General features: G+C 35.4%; 2 long non-coding RNA genes across 3 annotated transcripts in view; one reads left to right on the top strand and one right to left on the bottom strand.

The window, feature by feature from the left end:
- Window positions 1-18,127, top strand: part of LOC112670551 (uncharacterized) — a 43,931-nt gene that overhangs the window by 1,664 nt on the left and 24,140 nt on the right. The window lies entirely within an intron of this gene.
- Window positions 3,428-16,282, bottom strand: LOC118350656 (uncharacterized). Its single transcript, XR_004804879.2, has 3 exons — window positions 14,800-16,282; window positions 9,890-10,594; window positions 3,428-3,625 (listed from the first exon to the last, which is right to left on the bottom strand). It is a non-coding gene; the product is annotated as an uncharacterized LOC118350656 (long non-coding RNA).

The following is an 18,127-nucleotide window of genomic DNA, read 5'->3' as shown; positions in this document are numbered from 1 at the left end:
GACTGGGAGCTGCTGCAATCAGAGCTCTGAACTATCTAATTGCAAGTTTGGAAATGGACTTTTCATGGGGGGCAAGTTAAAAGAAAAAAAATGCCTTTGCGGCTTTATTCAAAATAGTCATCTACCTGTTAGAAAATGTGAACGAATTTTTTTAAGATTTTGGTTTTTATTTAATTTCCCCCCAAGATACTAAGAAACAACATCAACGGTTTGAATATTGAAATGGATGATGACATTTTGATGCTCAAAAGGAAATCAGACTCAAACTATAAGAAATCTAAATTTGTAATTTAAAGGCACAATGGAACTCTTTATTGTTTTGTTTTTTAAAAGAAATCCTTTCTACCCCATTCACATCAGTGTTTCATTGCATAGCATTTTCCTTGTTTACTTTTCTTCTCTTTAAATTTCTTTCTTTAAATGAATTAAGCTCCCACAAGCTTTAAGATTTCTAAATCAACACATAGAAATTGGAACCTGCTTATCAAGTTTTCACTTTTCTTTTGGCAACTAATTTGAAAGGGCCTAAACAATGAGTTGATTTACATTATGCTCATTTCACTTTGTACTCTATGTGAATGTTGAAAAAAAAAAAACACCTCACTAATTCACCTAGGGTTATCTTTACATCTTTGAGAGAACTGATCCTTCCAGCTTTAAGTTTTTAGTCACTCCATTTTAAGCAATGAAATAGAAGAAAGAAAGTAGATGTTTTTCCCCCCTAGAGTTCAGATGATTGTGTAGTTCAACTGAAAGTAAAGGATTTGTACTGTGGAATTTTGCACCCAATTTAATGTCCCTAATTATGCAGGTACCCTATCATCAGGTTTCCTATCATTTCAGGAAGTTTTGTGCTCATTCTTCTACAGTGATCAATGCTTCATTTCTCTCCTACATGCCTATCCCTTATTTTTGCTTTTTTTTTTTTCATAAGCAGTTTCTTTCTCTTTTCAATTTAACCAACAATGGTCCTTGTGAGGGAGGGGGTACCTGGTGGCAGGTGGAAACGTATTTAAAAGAGATTCACATTGATTTAGTGATATTTTAAAAATATTATGTTATGAAAATGCTCTTTAACATAATTTGTCTATGGATACATAAAGTTTCTATTTAAAAAAAACACCAAGTTTCTATTTAGAGAAAAATCATCACTTTAATAACATTAAATTATATTGCTCCCAACTTTGATAAGGTTCTTGTAGGCAACAATTCAGTAGCTTTTATACTGTGAGGCAAATTAAATTTTGCTCTTTCTCTTAATAAATAACTATTTGGCTTAAAACTGAAGTAATTAAGTTTGGGTAAGGTACTCATATATTTTATTTTCTATGCCTTCAATAGTGACATATTTTAGTTCATTATCACAATTGAATGTTGTAATAGTAATCAATAGAGAGCAGTAAAACAACCTTGTAAATATTTTGGGAAAAAAAACATCATATATTCTTCAGTTGCATATACTTTGTAGAGAGCATATGATATAATTTATTTAGCATATGATAAAATTATTAAATGTGAACATACTTTGCTTAGTGATATGTTTACTTGAGTGTTTTAATATATATATATATATATCCAGGAAAATCAGAATCGGTGAAGTGTTCCGTTCCTAAAATTCCATCTGTTGTTTTGCAGAGAAAATTTTAGTTTCATAAGAGGAGTATAATAGTGGCCCCTGTTGCAAAGAAATGGCGTTTATATCTGTGAAGTTGTTTTAGTACTCCTTATTTTATAGTCCAAAAGCAGTGGCATGGTTCTTTTTACTTCATTTTTTTAAAGTAAACGTTTCATTTTGAAATAACTTTAGATTTATAGAAAAATTGTAAAAACAGTACCGCGAGTTCTGGGGTTTTCCCTATTGTTATTATTTTACATTACTATGGTAATATCTGTCGAACCTAAGAAATCAATATTGGTATATAATTTTTAAAAAATAGAGAATGAAAGGCAACAGATGTTGCATGGCACGTCAGTCAGTGGCAAAATATAGTTTAGGAAGATGCTGAACTTCTTTGGTCAGCTTGCCTATGCAGAGACTACATTAGAGTAAGTTACATAGAGAGCTATTCCTCAGGGATATGCCTTTGATGTATAGTTTCTTAGAATGAAATTTTTTATTTCTTTCATAGTTAATTAAAATATCAGAAGACATAACTAGCTAAGTTTTTTTTCCCCATGTATGGAAGCATCAAATTAAATTTTGAATGTTTGACAGTTTCACCTCAAGTTATCAAAAATTTATTCTTAGCAATGTTTTATTTGTAGCCTGGACCTATTTTTTATTCTACAATTTAGGATGATTTATTTACTCATTGTTATTGTCCTTAATGTAGTAACTACAAAATACAAGTAATCCAGTGACTCTATTTATTCCCACCATAGTTTTTCAAGTTAGATTTTAGGATTATTTTTTGCTAAGGAACTAGTTTGTCAGAGTATAAAAAGCTTTAAAACCTAATGGTTTGTCTTTTTTCTTGTTTTAAACACAGGTATCTCCTATAGGAGCAATACATTTGCATGGGTTTTTGTCCTAAGTAAGATTATAAGGAGTTTCATTAAAAAAAAAAAAAGGAAAGTATTCTTTATTTAGAATATATTTTTACCATACCTAGGGTTGCTGGATGAAATATAGGATACACAGTTAAATTTGAATTTTAGATAAACAACAAATGACTTTTTAATAGAAGTATGCCCCATGAAACATTTACAACACATGATTTGTTGTTTTTTTGAAATTCAAATTTAACTGGAAGTTCTGATTTTTAATTTTTCTTCTTTTCAAATGAAATTTATGTATCCATAAAGGCAAAGCTTAAAAAAAAAAGACAATATAAAAAAATAACTCATGCCTATTCATGAAAATGCTAAGAACATAATGAAATTAGGATTTACTTGTTACCTGCAGGGTGAAAATATAAAATTGATTTTCCTATGACTCCTTTGTGTTTCTTATTTTTCAGCTCATTTGGCTTCATTCTGAGTTATCCTTACACATTTACAATACTAGTTCTATCCTGCATTTTAAGATACTATATTAGCTAGCTATCAAGAAAGCATTATTATGCTGATGTTTGCTGGTCATTATCTCCACACTTCTTTATAATATTAGAGCTGTTAAAAAGGAGGTATCTTTTAAAAAATCCTAATTTCTACTCATTAGATTCTTGCAGTTGAGAGCCTATGCTAAATTTTGCTCATGTAAATTCTATTTCCTAGGTACTTTACACCCCTCTCCTGGCTTAACTCTTAATTAACCTGCACAAACATGGACATCTATTATTTCTAGAAATCATGTATAAGTTGTAGCAGCGTTACTGTGTATCAAATTCCCTTGCTAGGTATTTCATAAACTTTAACTAAAGAATCAAAAGTTAAAGTTCTCTCTCTTTCTTTTTTTTAAGATTTTATTTATTTATTCATGAGAGACACAGAGAGAGGGGCAGAGACACAGGCAGTGGGAGAAGCAGGCTCCATGCAGGGAGCCCAGTGAGGGACTCGATCCTGGGATCCCAGGATCATGCCCTGAGCCGAAGGCAGGCGTTAAACCGCTGAGCCATCCAGGGATCCCCAAATGTTAAACTTCTCCATCCTGGGAGAGTTTGTTTTTCTTTTTGTGGAAACACTGCTATAAGAAATAGAGGTAATATCCACTCAGTTATTCATGATATTTTCTCTTACTATAATAGTTCTTCTTGTGGTTCATTTTGCTGTTAATTTTCCTAATAATTTCTTATCTTCTCATAATTATTGTTTGTGATTATCCCCAGAAATAATAGGTAAAATTCTGTGTAGCTTGTATACAATACAGGCTAATAAGAGGTTGAGGGGGAGAATGAACCTGGCATTCAAGGTTTATCCATCTTGTCTCCACACAGCTCATAAAGTAGAAACAAAATTAACAGGCCACGCATACCAATCAGATCTATCATTAAAAATAATATATACAGTCTTTTGTCCATAAGCAGATAACTTATCAAGGACCCAACGCTTAAAAAGTAGCCACTTCTTAGATTCTGCTTTCACTAGCCATTACGGTTATTACTGTGAGAGTTCAGAGAAACTGGTAAGTGAGAAGTTTAGGAAAACTTATTTTGGAGGCTGGCTTGATGAACATTCCCTGAAAAATTGTTAGTAGGTTCCCACAAACCATTCTACTTTTTTGTCCTTCATTTTGTTTTCTAAAACCAATTGATGTTTTAAAATATAAAAACATAGCTACCCCTCTGAATTTTAAGAGAGGCATTCACAAACAACTGCAACTTTGTCGCATCATATTACCTGCATTTTAATCCAAATACTTTCCATTACAATTACATTTTTTTAAAGATCTTATTTATTCATGAGACACACACACACATACACAGAGGCAGAGACACAGGCAGAGGGAGAAGCAGGCTCCATGTAGGGAGTCCGATGTGAGACTTGATCCCGGGACTCCAGGATCACGTCCTGAGCCCAAGGCAGGTGCTAAACCACTGAGCCACCCAGGGATCCCCCAATTAAAGTTTTAAAATTCATTTCTTTGGAGGCAATTAGATGCTCACAGGAGATATTTTAGAAAGTACAAGAAATTGTGAAGCAGAGGGAACAAATTATCTTAATCCTACTTCTGAGATGTAACAATTGTGTCTTTATTTATAATCTTTTGTCTGATGTGATTTTTTCTTACCTCTCTATATAAGAGTATAATGTGTTTTTTTGCCCCACTAACATTAAAATAAATCTCTCTTACTATTAAAAATTATGTGTTGTAAAATACTATATGGGCCACATATATCAAAATTTTACCTACTTCCCTAATACTGGGTATTTAGTTGTTTCCAAATAATTGAACATCCTTATGCACATTTTGTTCTAATTTCTGATTATTTCCTTAGGATACTAGAGGAGAAAGGAATTTTTGAGGAATAAGAACACTTTGAAGGCTTTGCATAGAGGGGTGGCTGGCTGGCTCAGTCAGAACATACAACTCTTGATCTGGGGATTGTGAGCTCAAACCCCACCTGGATGTAGCAATTACTTAAATAAATAAATAAACACTTTTTAACAAAAGATTTTATTTATTTATTCATGAGAGACACACACAAAGAGAGAGGCAGAGACACAGGCAGAGGGAGAAGCAGGCTCCATGTAGGGAGCCTGATGTGGGACTCAATCCCGGGTCTCCAGGATCACACCCTGGGCCGAAGGCAGGCACTAAACTGCTGAGCCACCCAGGGATCCCTATACATAAAAAACTTAAAAATAAATAAATAAATAAAGGCTCTAGATAGAGATTACCAGGTTACTGTCCTGGAAGTATGTAGCAGTTTATACTCCAGTTTATACTTCAGTTTATACTCCAGGAAATGGTAGTTGAAAGAACCAGCTTTAAATGCACTGAATTCTTAATCTTTGTTCAATTAATAAGGAAATAATAAATCTCAGTATTGCTTTGAGTTGCAAATTTTAGATTCCTAAAATTTTTTCAACGTGTTTATTTGCCATTATATATTTTTTTTAATTTTTATTTATTTATGATAGTCACACAGAGAGAGAGAGAGAGGCAGAGACATAGGCAGAGGGAGAAGCAGGCTCCATGCACTGGGAGCCTGACGTGGGATTCGATCCCGGGTCTCCAGGATCACGCCCTGGGCCAAAGGCAGGCACTTAACCGCTGTGCCACCCAGGGATCCCTGCCATTATAATTTTTGGTTGTGAATTGTCCTTCTATGGTTATATCCTTTTTTGTTTGTATTATTTTATTATTTTATTATTTTTGAGATTTTATTTATTCATGAGCAATACAGAGGCAGAGGGAGAAGCAGGCTTCATGTGGGAAGCCTGTTGCAGGACTCGATCCCAGGACCCTGAGATCATGACCTGAGCCAAAGGCAGATGCTCAACCACTGAGCCACCCAGGCACCCCCTTTTTTGTTTGTTTAAAACATTTTTATTTATTTGAGAGTGAGCACAAATGGGGGAAGAGCAGAGGGAGAGGGAGAGGGACAGGGACAGGCAGACCCCATTAAGCACAGAGCCCTCCCTGGGGCTCTATCCTCAGACCTCATGATCATGACCTAAGCTGAAGTCAGCCACTTGACGACTGAGCTGCCCAGGCACCACCTGTGGTTATACCCTTTTTTGAATGAGTCCACTTGATGGCAAAATGAAGCAGATGGTCTGGGCCAATGGAGAATATTCTGGGAGAAAATGCTGGCTCTGGAAGCAGGAAGTCTCTTCAAGCCCTCAAACCATATAGTTTCCTTAAACTGGGATTGGAAAATCAGTTTCCTTTTATTAGTACTGGATTAACAACAGGAAGTAGGCAGAATGGAACCTTATTTATGCTATCCTTTTACAGAAAAATTTTGGGAAAACAAACAGTTCTATTTCCCAACTAAGAATGGACATTGTTTTGCACTGTCACATGGTACAAAAATATAGATTCATTTCAACATGTTAGCTGCAACTGGTTGATAAGTAAAAATGATCAATCACTGAGTTTATAGGATAGGGGCCCCTGGGTGGCTCATTTGCTTAAGTGTCGGATTCTTGATTTCAGCTCAGGTCATGATGTCAGGGTCGCAAAGATGAAGCCCTGCCTCAGTTGGGGAGGAGTCTGATGGAGATTCTCTCTCTTTTCCTCCTTTGCCCCTTCACCCTGTTTGTGTGCATGTGCACTCTCTCTCTAAATAAATAAAATCTTTAAACAAATAATTTTATAGGATAACCAAAAAAAATATTTATAGTTTATTAACTGAATTAGCCAGATGTTTGGCTGCTGGCTGCATGAAGCCACAGAACTAACCTTTAAAGAGAATTCATTCATTCATAGTCATCATAGAGAACTCTGATTTGAATGAGCTGCGGTAGCTGGACAAAAAGATCTATTTTAAAATTTTAATATTTTATGGACATTGGAGAAATAGTGTCTAAGCATAAAGTCTATTTTCAATTACTAATTAATTCTACATTTTTTAAGCTTCTTACATAATTCTATATGAGAATTATTCTTTAGAAAGCTTAAAGTTTTGTCATACCTAGGTGACATACACATTCACACTTGAAAGAAATGCTTAAATACAACCACTAATGAGTCTTAGACTCTTGAGGCACCTGGCTGGCTCAGTTGGTAGAACACATGACTCTTGATCTCGGGGTTGTGAGTTCAAGCCTCACATTGGGTGTAGAGATTACTTAAAAATAAAATGTTAAAAAAAATAGTCTTAAACTCTTGAGTTGTTGGAGGGTGGAAGGGAAGAAGAGGGTGAGTAGATTGGTCATACATCATATCTCTAATATAGCTTCAATTTGTACTATAGACAACAGTATCTTATAGTGGTATTCTAAATGATATATTTGCTTTTGCTCAAAAAGTAAAAAAATCAAATCAAATACTGGATGCCTACTTCGTGTTCAGTACTTTGGGTTAAAAATGAGCCTTAAGTATGATCATGAAACACAGTCATAATTTGAGAACTTACTTATAATTGTAAAACAAAAGAAAAATATTCTTTGAATTCTTTCTTTAAGAGAAAAATTATGATTTGAAAAGAATAATTACCCTTCATCCTGCCCTTATGACTTTAAAATTAACTATTTAATAATTTAACAACATGTAGGCAATAGTATTATAATTTTAAAATGCTCAGAGTGTGTTAAAATAACTTTCACCTTGGTATGGAGTATATATGTATTTACCAGGAATTAAGCCCAATGTATTTGCATGTCAAATTGTTACATGGGGACAGAGATTAATTTAGTTTGTCATCCAAATACAATTACTTATTAAGTAAATTTAAATATTCTGTTGTATATAACAAACTAAGAGAGCTCACTGATGGTGCTGAATTGATTTAGAAAAGTAACAGTTCTTTCTTTTAACTATATACAGAAATTTCCAAACACACTAAAAAGAGACCAAAACAATGAGGACTAGAGCCTGTGCCTTTTTAAAACTGTAGTGCAACAGAGGAAATAAGTGAACATTTACTGGACTTAATTGTTCTATCCATGCTCAAGCTTATAACTTTTTTTCATGAATTCTATAGTTAAAGATATTTTTTTTTCCTTTAAAATCTAGAACAAGGTTTTTCAACTTTTTTTTTTTTTTTTTTTTGGCTGTTTTTTGGTTAACAAATTCCTTTGAGACTCTGATGCAGGCTATATATCTTATCTTAAAAATATGCTCATCTCAACACTTCTTTGATGCCGATAAATGGACCTTAAATTTAGAGTGGGAAGTGTACTCTTGAGTCCTTAGTTTGTATGCGCTACTAAAATTTACACATTTTAGGGGCACCTGGATGGTTCAGTGGTTGGGCATTTGCCTTTGGCTCGGGTCATGATCCCGGAATTCCGGGATTGAGTCCCATGTCCGGCTGCCTGTGGGGAGCCTGCTTTTCCCTCTGCCTCCCACTGTGTCTATCATGAATGAATAAATAAAATCTTAAAAAAATAAAATCTTAAAAAAATGTTACACATTTTAGAAGATTTTCACTTGAATAAATCAAAGAAAGTGTCTTTTATCTTTGGTTCTGTCATCTAGATTGATAAAAATTAACATGAAGAAAGGAGAAGGGTTAACTGTTCCCTTTCAGAATGTAGAGTTTTCAGTTTTACAATGTGAAGATTACAATTTTACCTAAGGAGCAATTTGAAACATATAAGACGAGGGGTGGGGTGTTGTCCTTCATATTTCAAAGTATATAATCAAAATTTTATGATATTTGTACTTCCCTTGTTTGTTATGTATATGCTGGGTTTGTGATATAATTTCGTAGTGGCTTCTCCAAATGTTTTAATTTTCTCTAAGTTGATATCATAATGCCTTCTGCCAATATAGAAATATGTAGAATTTTATAGTTCATCATTAAATTTCAAAACTTCAGCTTTAAAACAATTTCATTACTTGAGGCAGCATTTGTTTTAGAATATTTGGAAAGTCATTTGTATGAGTAGTAGCCTCAGTTTATTTAAGCAAACCTTGAACCACTTTTGATGACTCCACCTTAGCCAACACTACTCAATGCATAGGTTACTGCTTTTTTCAGTTACATTTGTAAATCTGTCTTGGTTTCTCCATGATACAGCTGTCAAGATCTTTTTTTATCTTAACCAAAGAAAGGAACGATGCATCAGCAAGTGGGTTGCAAGTGGAACAAAAGAGTTATGATAAACACCCTGAAAATAAAGATAGCAGGGATGATTCAACAATGAGAGACAATCTATGTAGATACCAGGGTCTAATCTTCCCATACACTCTGTGTGTGTGTGTGTGTGTGTGTGTGTATGGTGTGTGCAGGGGAAGACTGAAGGCTCGTGGGGAAGATGTGCTATTGCTGGAACAGCTGTATTTCTAACTCTTCCAAATTGTAATTGGGTTGTGTACAAGAATTTTTCAGAGTGTGGGTGGGCAGAAAAACATCCAGCTTCACATCAGAATGTTAACCAAAGAGGAACCATGTACCTTTATATTTTTGTAGTGTAAGGAGGAGGCAAATAGCAAGTCGTTTCCTATGTGAATAGCTCAGAAGTACCTTACATTTCCAGTTCCATCCTAGTGGGATAGTGGGTTAGCTGAGCATGGGCGATGGAATCAGATTTCCTGGGTCGAATCCTCATTCTGTCACTTACTTGGTGTTTGACCTTGGGAAGTGTCCTTAATTACTCTGTGCCTCAATTTCCTTACTCAGTAAAATTTGAATAATAATAGAATGTATCGAAGTGTCTAAGCTAAGACCTACGAGGCTCAACTGTAGTGCCCAGCAGATCAGTGCTCAATGAAAGCAAACTTCTCTTAGTAGTTACTTACTACTGTATTAAGTATTATTGATACTGTATTATTGATCTATTATTGTTACTACTAATAACAGGAGCATTCCATTTTATAATGGAACACATTTACCTTCTTTTTGTAATTTTGGAGAGTTTCTCCTTTCTCTATACTTGGGAATCCTGTTGACCTTGCTGTTATTCTTGATGATTCCACTCTTGCTCCTGTCTTCCTTTGGTGTCCTTGTACAAACCATCTGTGAAAGCTAAGCCTTTTTTTTCCTTCTTTTTTTCTTTTTCTCTGGCTAATATGTCACTTATTAATCCTTCTCTTCTCAGGGCTCCAGGAAATCAGGAACTAAAGGAATTCATGAAACTAATGTAGGCAAAGGTGTAATTCTGCCTGAATTGGAGCTGTGGAACTAGGAATTTAATTGGAATTTGTACCTCTTTTTTGTGGGTTTTCTGAGGATATGATGGTAAAATATTTTTCCCTTCCATTACTAAGATGGTTGCTAGAACATATTACATTTCTTCTTCTTTTTCTTTTTTATCATTTGAGTGTCTTCAAATATTTTTTTCTTCTTTCTTTAGTTTTTCTTTTTCTTTCTCACTCTTTTTTTTTCATTTTTGCTTCATAATTGTCCAGAATGTTGTGGTTAATTTAACAACTTCAATCCTTTTCTGAGACTCTTTTCTTGACTTTCAACTGGGCAGAAAATATTTTAGCCATGTATTATATTACTGTGATGTAGTAAAGTTGATGATCAAACAAAATACCTCCATTCAATAACAAACTTTACTTGGCTCATGAAGAATAGCATTCCATCATTTATACCTACAAAAACACAGATCAGTTTACTAGACCATTCTTTCCATCAGTCTAATAATGTAACAGTAATTGCATTCATTATAATTTTTCACACCTAATTGTCCAACTTTTGCTTTTCTGAAATTTAAATAAACTTCTTCTCTAAATAGATACTCAAGCAGTTAAAAAGAAAAACATTTTAGTATGATTAAGCTGAACCTTGATAATTAAGTATAAATCATTAAGAAAACATGCCCAACAATTTCAGTTACATTAGCGATGATTTTTAGTGTATTTCCACAGACATTATCATCAAAGATACTATGCTTTTGTCCAAAAAGTGTGTCTCTTTAAATTTGTTTTTTTGCTTGGAATTCTAGTATTTCTGCAATTTTTCCCGTGTAAGAAGTGTCCAAATCCATAATACTTAGACATATAAATAAATACTAAAAGAAAAACAGATCTCATACCTTGGGCTGAATTCAGTGTTCTTCCAAGGGTGTGGATGGATGTACAGAGTATTTTTAGGGCATGGTTAGTCAGTTTTATTTGGCCGTGTAACTGCTGCCCTGACTTTGGTTGAATCCTCCCAATGACTTTTTTTTTTTTTTTGGTATATTTTTTTTTATTGGAGTTCGATTTGCCAACATACAGCATAACACTCAGTGCTCATCCTGTCAAGTGCCCCACTTGTGGCTCAGTGGTAGAGCATCTGCCTTTGGCTCAGGTCATGATCTTGGAATCCTGGGATCGAGTCCCACATCAGGCTCCCTGTAGAGAGCCTGCTTCTCCCTCCCAATGACTTCATGTACTCCCAATGTGAGCAATGACCACACTCCATTCAGCTAGCCATCTTCCCCAATTAACTGTAGACAGAAGTCCTTGGGGTTGTGACTGGGACTGTAGGCTCTGGAGTTAGCAAGGGTATGAATCCTAGAGTCCAAGCCTCAACAAGTTACTTAATTTCTTTAAGCTTCAATTTTCTTCTCTTTAAAGAAAGATAATATTGATAATAAATGCCGTTATAAAATTGATATGAGGACTAATGAGATAATGTACATATAGTGCTTGTCCTATACCTATGTGAAAAATTTAAAAAAATATTAGCTCATTAGAAGCAGTAGTTTAAAATGGTTTTAGGAAAATTCAAAAGTGCACTGGGTCATAAGTGTGTGAAAGCTCATATATTTGCAGTATGAAAGATGCTGTTTTTGCTTGCTAGCACATAAAGCTATTTAGTGGAAAGAGAATATGGTTAAGAAAGTAGAACTTAGTATAAATTTCTATTTAGTAAGTCTAGTCTTAGGGTAAAGGAATAGCAATAGCAGAATCCAGAAGCAAAAGTAAAGAGAGAAAGATAAACACATTCCAAATCCTGGACTAGCGATGAGGATAGGTGGTTGTGATATGCTGTGATAGAAAAAGCAAGTGCTTGGAGGCAAGATAATGTTTCTGCTCTCTTATCAATATATAATGATGATGTTGGACTGGATGTTTTCAGGGTTTTCTTTGAGCTGTAACTTAATGTAAATCTGAAAAATTATCTTCTACATGGAATAATGGAAGCTTCCCATGTTCTTTGGCCTACATGGAATAAATGTTTCAATAGGTTATTCAAATGTTTAAACAGATAGTTTAAATAGTTAAGCTGATTAATGGCCTCCTAAAGGTGTACACATCCTCATTACTGGGACCTGTGAAGGTAACAGACTTTACCTTACATGTCAAAAGGACTTTGCTCATGTGATTAGGAATCTTGAGATGGGTCCATTATCCTGGATTTTCTATGTGAGCCTAACATAATCACAAGGGACCTTATAAGAATAAGAGAGGGAAGGTCAAAGGCAGAGAGAAATGTGGCAAAGGAAGGCAGAGATCAGAGAGATGTAGGCCAAAGAACATGGGAAGCTTCTAGAAGCTGGAAAAAGAACAAGGGGCATATTTGTCCCCAGAGCCCATAGAGACTGATTTTAGGCTTTTGACTCCAGAACTATAAGATAGTAAATCTGTTGTTGTTGTTGTTTTTTAAAGATTTTATTTATTTGACCAGCGAGAGAGCACAAGCAGGGGGCGTGGGAGGGAGAGCATGAGGGAAAAGCAGGCTCCCTGTTAAGCCGATGTGGGGTTGAATCCTAGGACCCTGGAATCGTGACCTGAGCTGAAGGCAGACCCTTAACTGACTGGGCCACCCAGGGGCCCCCTTTGTTGTTTTAACTCACCAAGTTTATGGTAGTTTGTTATAGCAGCAATAGGAAACAAGCAATAGAAATGTAATACAAGCTTTATCAATGTGGTTTTGCTAAAAGGAGGCAAATTGTGTTACTTGAGGGACTATGTAGAGATATTTCGTGATCTATGCTTTTTTTATATATGTAATTATGGCTTTTAAATGAACTTGGTTTAATTTAATTTTGAAATAATTTGTTTGTTTGTTTTCAAATATTTTATTAGAGAGCATGAGCAGGGTGGGAGCGGTAGAGGGAAAGAGAGAGAGGGAGATGCAGACTCTTTACTGAACAGGGAGCCAAATGTAGGTCTTGATTCAAAGACTCCAAGATCATAATCTGAGCCAAAGGCAGATGCTTAACTGACTGAGCCACTCAGGCACCCTAATAATTTGGTACTTAAGTGTACAATTGCCAAATTGCTTCTCCTTGTGGGCCAAATTTCCCACAATACTTGTATCTGTAAAAGTTTACAAAGAGTCTTTTATCTTTTAAAAATATCTTTTATCTACATTTAAAATGTCTATAGAAGTCTTTTATCTACATTGCCTGGTCTTGAGGACTTCCTGGTCTTAGGAGAACACTGATTTCTGCCAGCTGTGATTCATAGCCTAAACTTAGACTAACCTCAATCTAAACCTGGCTAAGCATCCTTGCCCTCTACTTGTCTTTTACCTTTGGGATTGGATACAGTTATAAGAGACAAGAATGAAGCACTAGTTTTAAAAGGGGTGGGGAGAGTACCTGTAAATACCTGGCTTAGAAAGACCAAAATACAGTGAAGGCATCTGACCAGAGGTCAGGATCCATCAAAGAGTCATTCTCTAAATGTTAATATTTTACAGTAGCCCTCAGCCCTCATCACATTTTATCCTTTGTACTACCTTTCCTTCCTAAGAGATAAAGCTAGCTGTTCATTGAGTCTTAAAATAATTGAAACACTAATGAGAGTACCCATGGAATATAAACAGTTCAACAAGGATAAGGTATAGCACAGATGTTAGTGAAAAGAAAAAAACACCAGTGTCACATCTGTTCTATAACTAACCCAACCAATCTACTTTATATCTTGCCACTCCTTAAAATAAGCTGTAGTGTGTTTTATGTTAAGTCAACTTAGCTCTATATTAAGTCAAATTAGGTCATACTTAATAACCTTGTTGTTAGCCTACTCAATGGGTTAGTTTAATAGTATACACAGAGTGCTTTTGATATGACCTACTGTATGATAATTATTTCCCATTAGTGTCCACCTATGTATTCATTGTTTTAATTCTGAGCTCTTATTCCAAAAGGTTTATGAGGTGAAATCATTGGTTGATTAGAAAGTTCACTCATTAAAAAAAAAAAAATTCACTCATAAGAACTAGTCAAGGAAGGAAATTGGGAAACTTGAAAGGGAAAAAATGAGGATAGAGGCATTGGAAGACAGTAGTTTTCAAGCCTTTATTAATTTCTCTACTATTAATTACCAAATTATTTCAAAATTAAATAAACCAATTCATGTGCTATAATAAAAGGCTAAAATTAATTAAAGTTAATTAAATTAAAATTAAAATTGTCATGTGAATGGGAATAAAATGTTTTTCTGGACTTATGCTGGCTTAGAATAGAAGTAAACTATCCAACAGATCACTAATGCGTGAAAATACTCATGACATGTTGTGGTTGTTGAAATAAAAATAATTTACAGCCTACCAGGTCATCTTTTCAGTAAATGTGTGTGCCTCATTTTAATATCAGTAATGCAACCTGCTACTATAACTGTCTTCAAAAACTGAATCATCTAGAGTTTATTGAATATCTACTATATCTGAGGCACTGTAAGAAGATAATGCATCTTAAATTTGCTGATTTGGTGCCATGAGTACTGTGGTGTTCATTACTCAAAGTCCTCAAATAAATATCAAGTTGTGAACTATAAACCTAAACATGTTATTATTTGATAATTATGAGTTTAATGAGTGATTTAAAATTTAAAAATTAGATTTGAATCTGCTGAAGTACCTTCTCATTTCTTCTTTTCTTTAAAGATAAAAATCTCAATCCATGATTTAGCTTCTTTTTCAGTTGTAGAACACTTGCTTTAAGAAAAAGTATAGGGATTAAATAGACTTATAAAATTGATAATGTGTGTATAAATGATTGTTCATTTTGAAAAAATTATTACAAGTGTCCTCAAAATCCTGAACTCATCAAAGTAAAAAATTCCATAGCTGACTGAAATAATTTTGGGGACAAGATGCTTTGATTACTTTAAAATTAGTGTCTTAATTAAAAGGATATATTTTAAAACAATTTTAAGAACAGTATAGCAATTTTAAACTTTTAAATTGTGGCATTCCCAAAGCACCTAGTCTCCACTTACTTTCCAGCTTTATTAGCTGATAACCCCACAGGTCCTTATAAACTGTTTGGGACACCAGTTCTCAGCATGGTTGCTTGTTCTGGTGAGAGAAGTGAATTTAAGAGAATGCTACTCATGGAGCATTCTTTAAAATATTTTGTAATAAAATAGGGAAAGGGAATAAAGGGGAAAGGAGAAAAAATGAGTGGGAAATATCAGAAAGGGAGACAGAACATGAAAGACTCCTAACTCTGGGAAATGAACTAGGGGTAGTGCAAGGGGAGGTGGGCGGGGAGTGGGGGTGAATGGGTGACGGGCACTGAGGGGGGCACTTGACGGGATGAGCACTGGGTGTTATTCTATATGTTGGCAAATTGAACACCAATAAAAAATAAATTCATAAAAATAAATAAATAAATAAATAAATAAATAAATATTTTGTAATAAAATGTGAATAAAAATTAGGTGGGGCTATTAATTGGAAAAGAAGGTGTTTTATTGGCATCTGTAAGTATGACTATGGGATTGGTGTTGACAGGTTCAAGGGGAAAGTAGGCATTGCAGGTACAAAAATATCTTGGAGATATTCTGAGTTTGGTTCCAGATCACCGCAATAAAGCAAATATCACAATAACGTGAGTCAAATGAATTTTTTGGTTTCCCAGTACATATAAAAATTATGTTTACACTACACTATAGTCTATTAAATGTGCAGTAGCATTATTTTTTTTTAAAACTCATAAGTGTACATACCTTAATTTAAAAAAATACATTATTCCTAAAAAATGTTAGCCATCATCTGAGTTTTCAGCAAGGCTTAATAATCACTTTACTCGTTGAAGGTCTTGCTTGGCTGCTGACTGATCAGGCTGTGGTTACTCAAATTGGGGTGGCTGTGGCAATTTCTTAAAATAAGACAATACTGAAGTTTGCTGAATCAATGGACTCTCTTTTTTTATATATATATTATTATTTTTTTTATTTATTCATGATAGACACAGAGAGAGAGAGAGGGGCAGAGACACAGGCAGAGGGAGAAGCAGGCTCCACGCAGGGAGCTGGACGTGGGACTCAATCCCAGAACTCCAGGATTGCACCCTGGGCCAAACGCAGGCGCTAAACTGATGCGCCACCCAGGGATCCCCTAATGGACTCTCTTTTATGAACGATTTCTATCATGTGATGCTGTTTGATAGCATTTTACCCAAAGTAGAAATTCTTTCAAAACTGGAGTTAATCCTCTTAAACCTTGCTGCTTTATCAAATAAGTTTATGCAATATTTTAAAATCTTTGTCATTTTTAAAAAAATTTTATTTATTCATGAGAGACACACACACACACACAGAGAGAGAGAGGCAGAGACACAGGCAGAGGGAGAAACAGGCTCCATGCAAGGAGCCCGACGTGGAACTGGATCCTGGGTCCCCAGGATCACACCCTGGGCTGTAGGCAGCGCTAAACCACTTCGCCACCAGGGCTGCCCTTTCTTGTCATTTCAACAATCTTTAGAGCACCTTCACCAGGAGTAGTTTCCATCTCAAGAAACCACTTTCTTTTCCCATCCACTTGAAGTGATTCTTTAACCATTCAAGTTTGATTATGAGATTGCATCAATTCAGTTCCATCTTCAGCCTCCACATCTTGTTATTTCTACAACATCTGCAGTTACTTCCTCCACTGAAGTCTTAAACTCTTCCATGCCATCCATGAGGGCCAGAATTGACTTTTTCCAAACCCTTGTTCATATTGATATTTTGACTTCTTCCCATGTATCACAAATGTTCTTACTGGCATCTAGAATCATGAGTCCTTTCCAGGGGATTTTCCATTCCTTTGCCTAGATCCATCAGAGGAATCACTATGTATGGCAGCTACAGCCTTATGAAATGTATTTCGTAAATAATAAGACTTGAAAGTTGAAATTATTCCTTGAATCATGGGGCCACAGAATAGATGCTGTGTTGACAGACATAAGAACAACATTCATCTTATTGTACATCTCCATCAGAGCTCTTGGGTGACTAGGTGCATTGTCAGTGAGTGGTAATATTTTGGAAGACATTTTTTTTTTTTCCTGAACAGTAGGTCTCAACAGTGGGCTTAAAATATTCAGTAAACCGGGGATCCCTGGGTGGCGCAGTGGTTTGGCGCCTGCCTTTGGCCCAGGGCACGATCCTGGAGACCCGGGATCGAATCCCACGTCGGGCTCCCGGTGCATGGGGCCTGCTTCTCCCTCTGCCTATGTCTCTGCCTCTCTCTCTCTCTCTGTGTGACTATCATAAATAAAAAAAAAAAAATATTCAGTAAACCATGTTATACACAGATATTTTTGTTATTCAGTCTTTGCTGTTCCACTTATGGAACACAGGCAGAATAGATTTAGCATAATTCTTAAGGGCCCTGGGATTTTCAGAATGGCAAAGGAGCACTGACTTCAACTTAAAGTCATCCATTAGCTTCATTAGCCTCTAACAAAAGTCAGTCTGTGAAGCCAGGCATTGACTTCTCTTTAGCCATGAAAGTCCTACATGGTGTCTTCTCCCAATATAAGACTGTTTCATTTACATTGAAATCTGTTGTTTAGTAGACACCTTCATTAATTATCGGAGCTAGATCTTCTGGATAATTTGCTGCACATTCTATATCAGCACTTGCTGCTTCATCTTGCTTTTTTTTTTTTTTTTTTTTTTGAGAGAATAAGCAAGCAAGCGAGCAAGTGCAGGGGAAAGGCAGAGGAAGAGGGAAGGAAAGAATCTTAAGCAGGCTCTATACTTAGCATGGAGCTCGATGTAGGGCTCAGAGTCACAATCCTGAGATTGTGACCTGAACCAAAATCAAGAGTCAGATTCTTAACCGATTAAGCCACCCAGGTGTCCCTCATCTTGCACTTTTATGTTATAGAGATGGCCCCTTTCCTTAAGCCTCATGAACCAACCTCTGCTAGTTTCAAACTTCTGCAGCTTCCTCAGGCTTCATAGGAATGAAGA

The sequence above is a fragment of the Canis lupus genome, chromosome 14, assembly GCF_003254725.2.
Source record: "Canis lupus dingo isolate Sandy chromosome 14, ASM325472v2, whole genome shotgun sequence".
Classification (NCBI taxonomy): Eukaryota; Metazoa; Chordata; class Mammalia; order Carnivora; family Canidae; genus Canis; species Canis lupus.
This window is presented reverse-complemented; position numbering and strand designations above follow the sequence as displayed.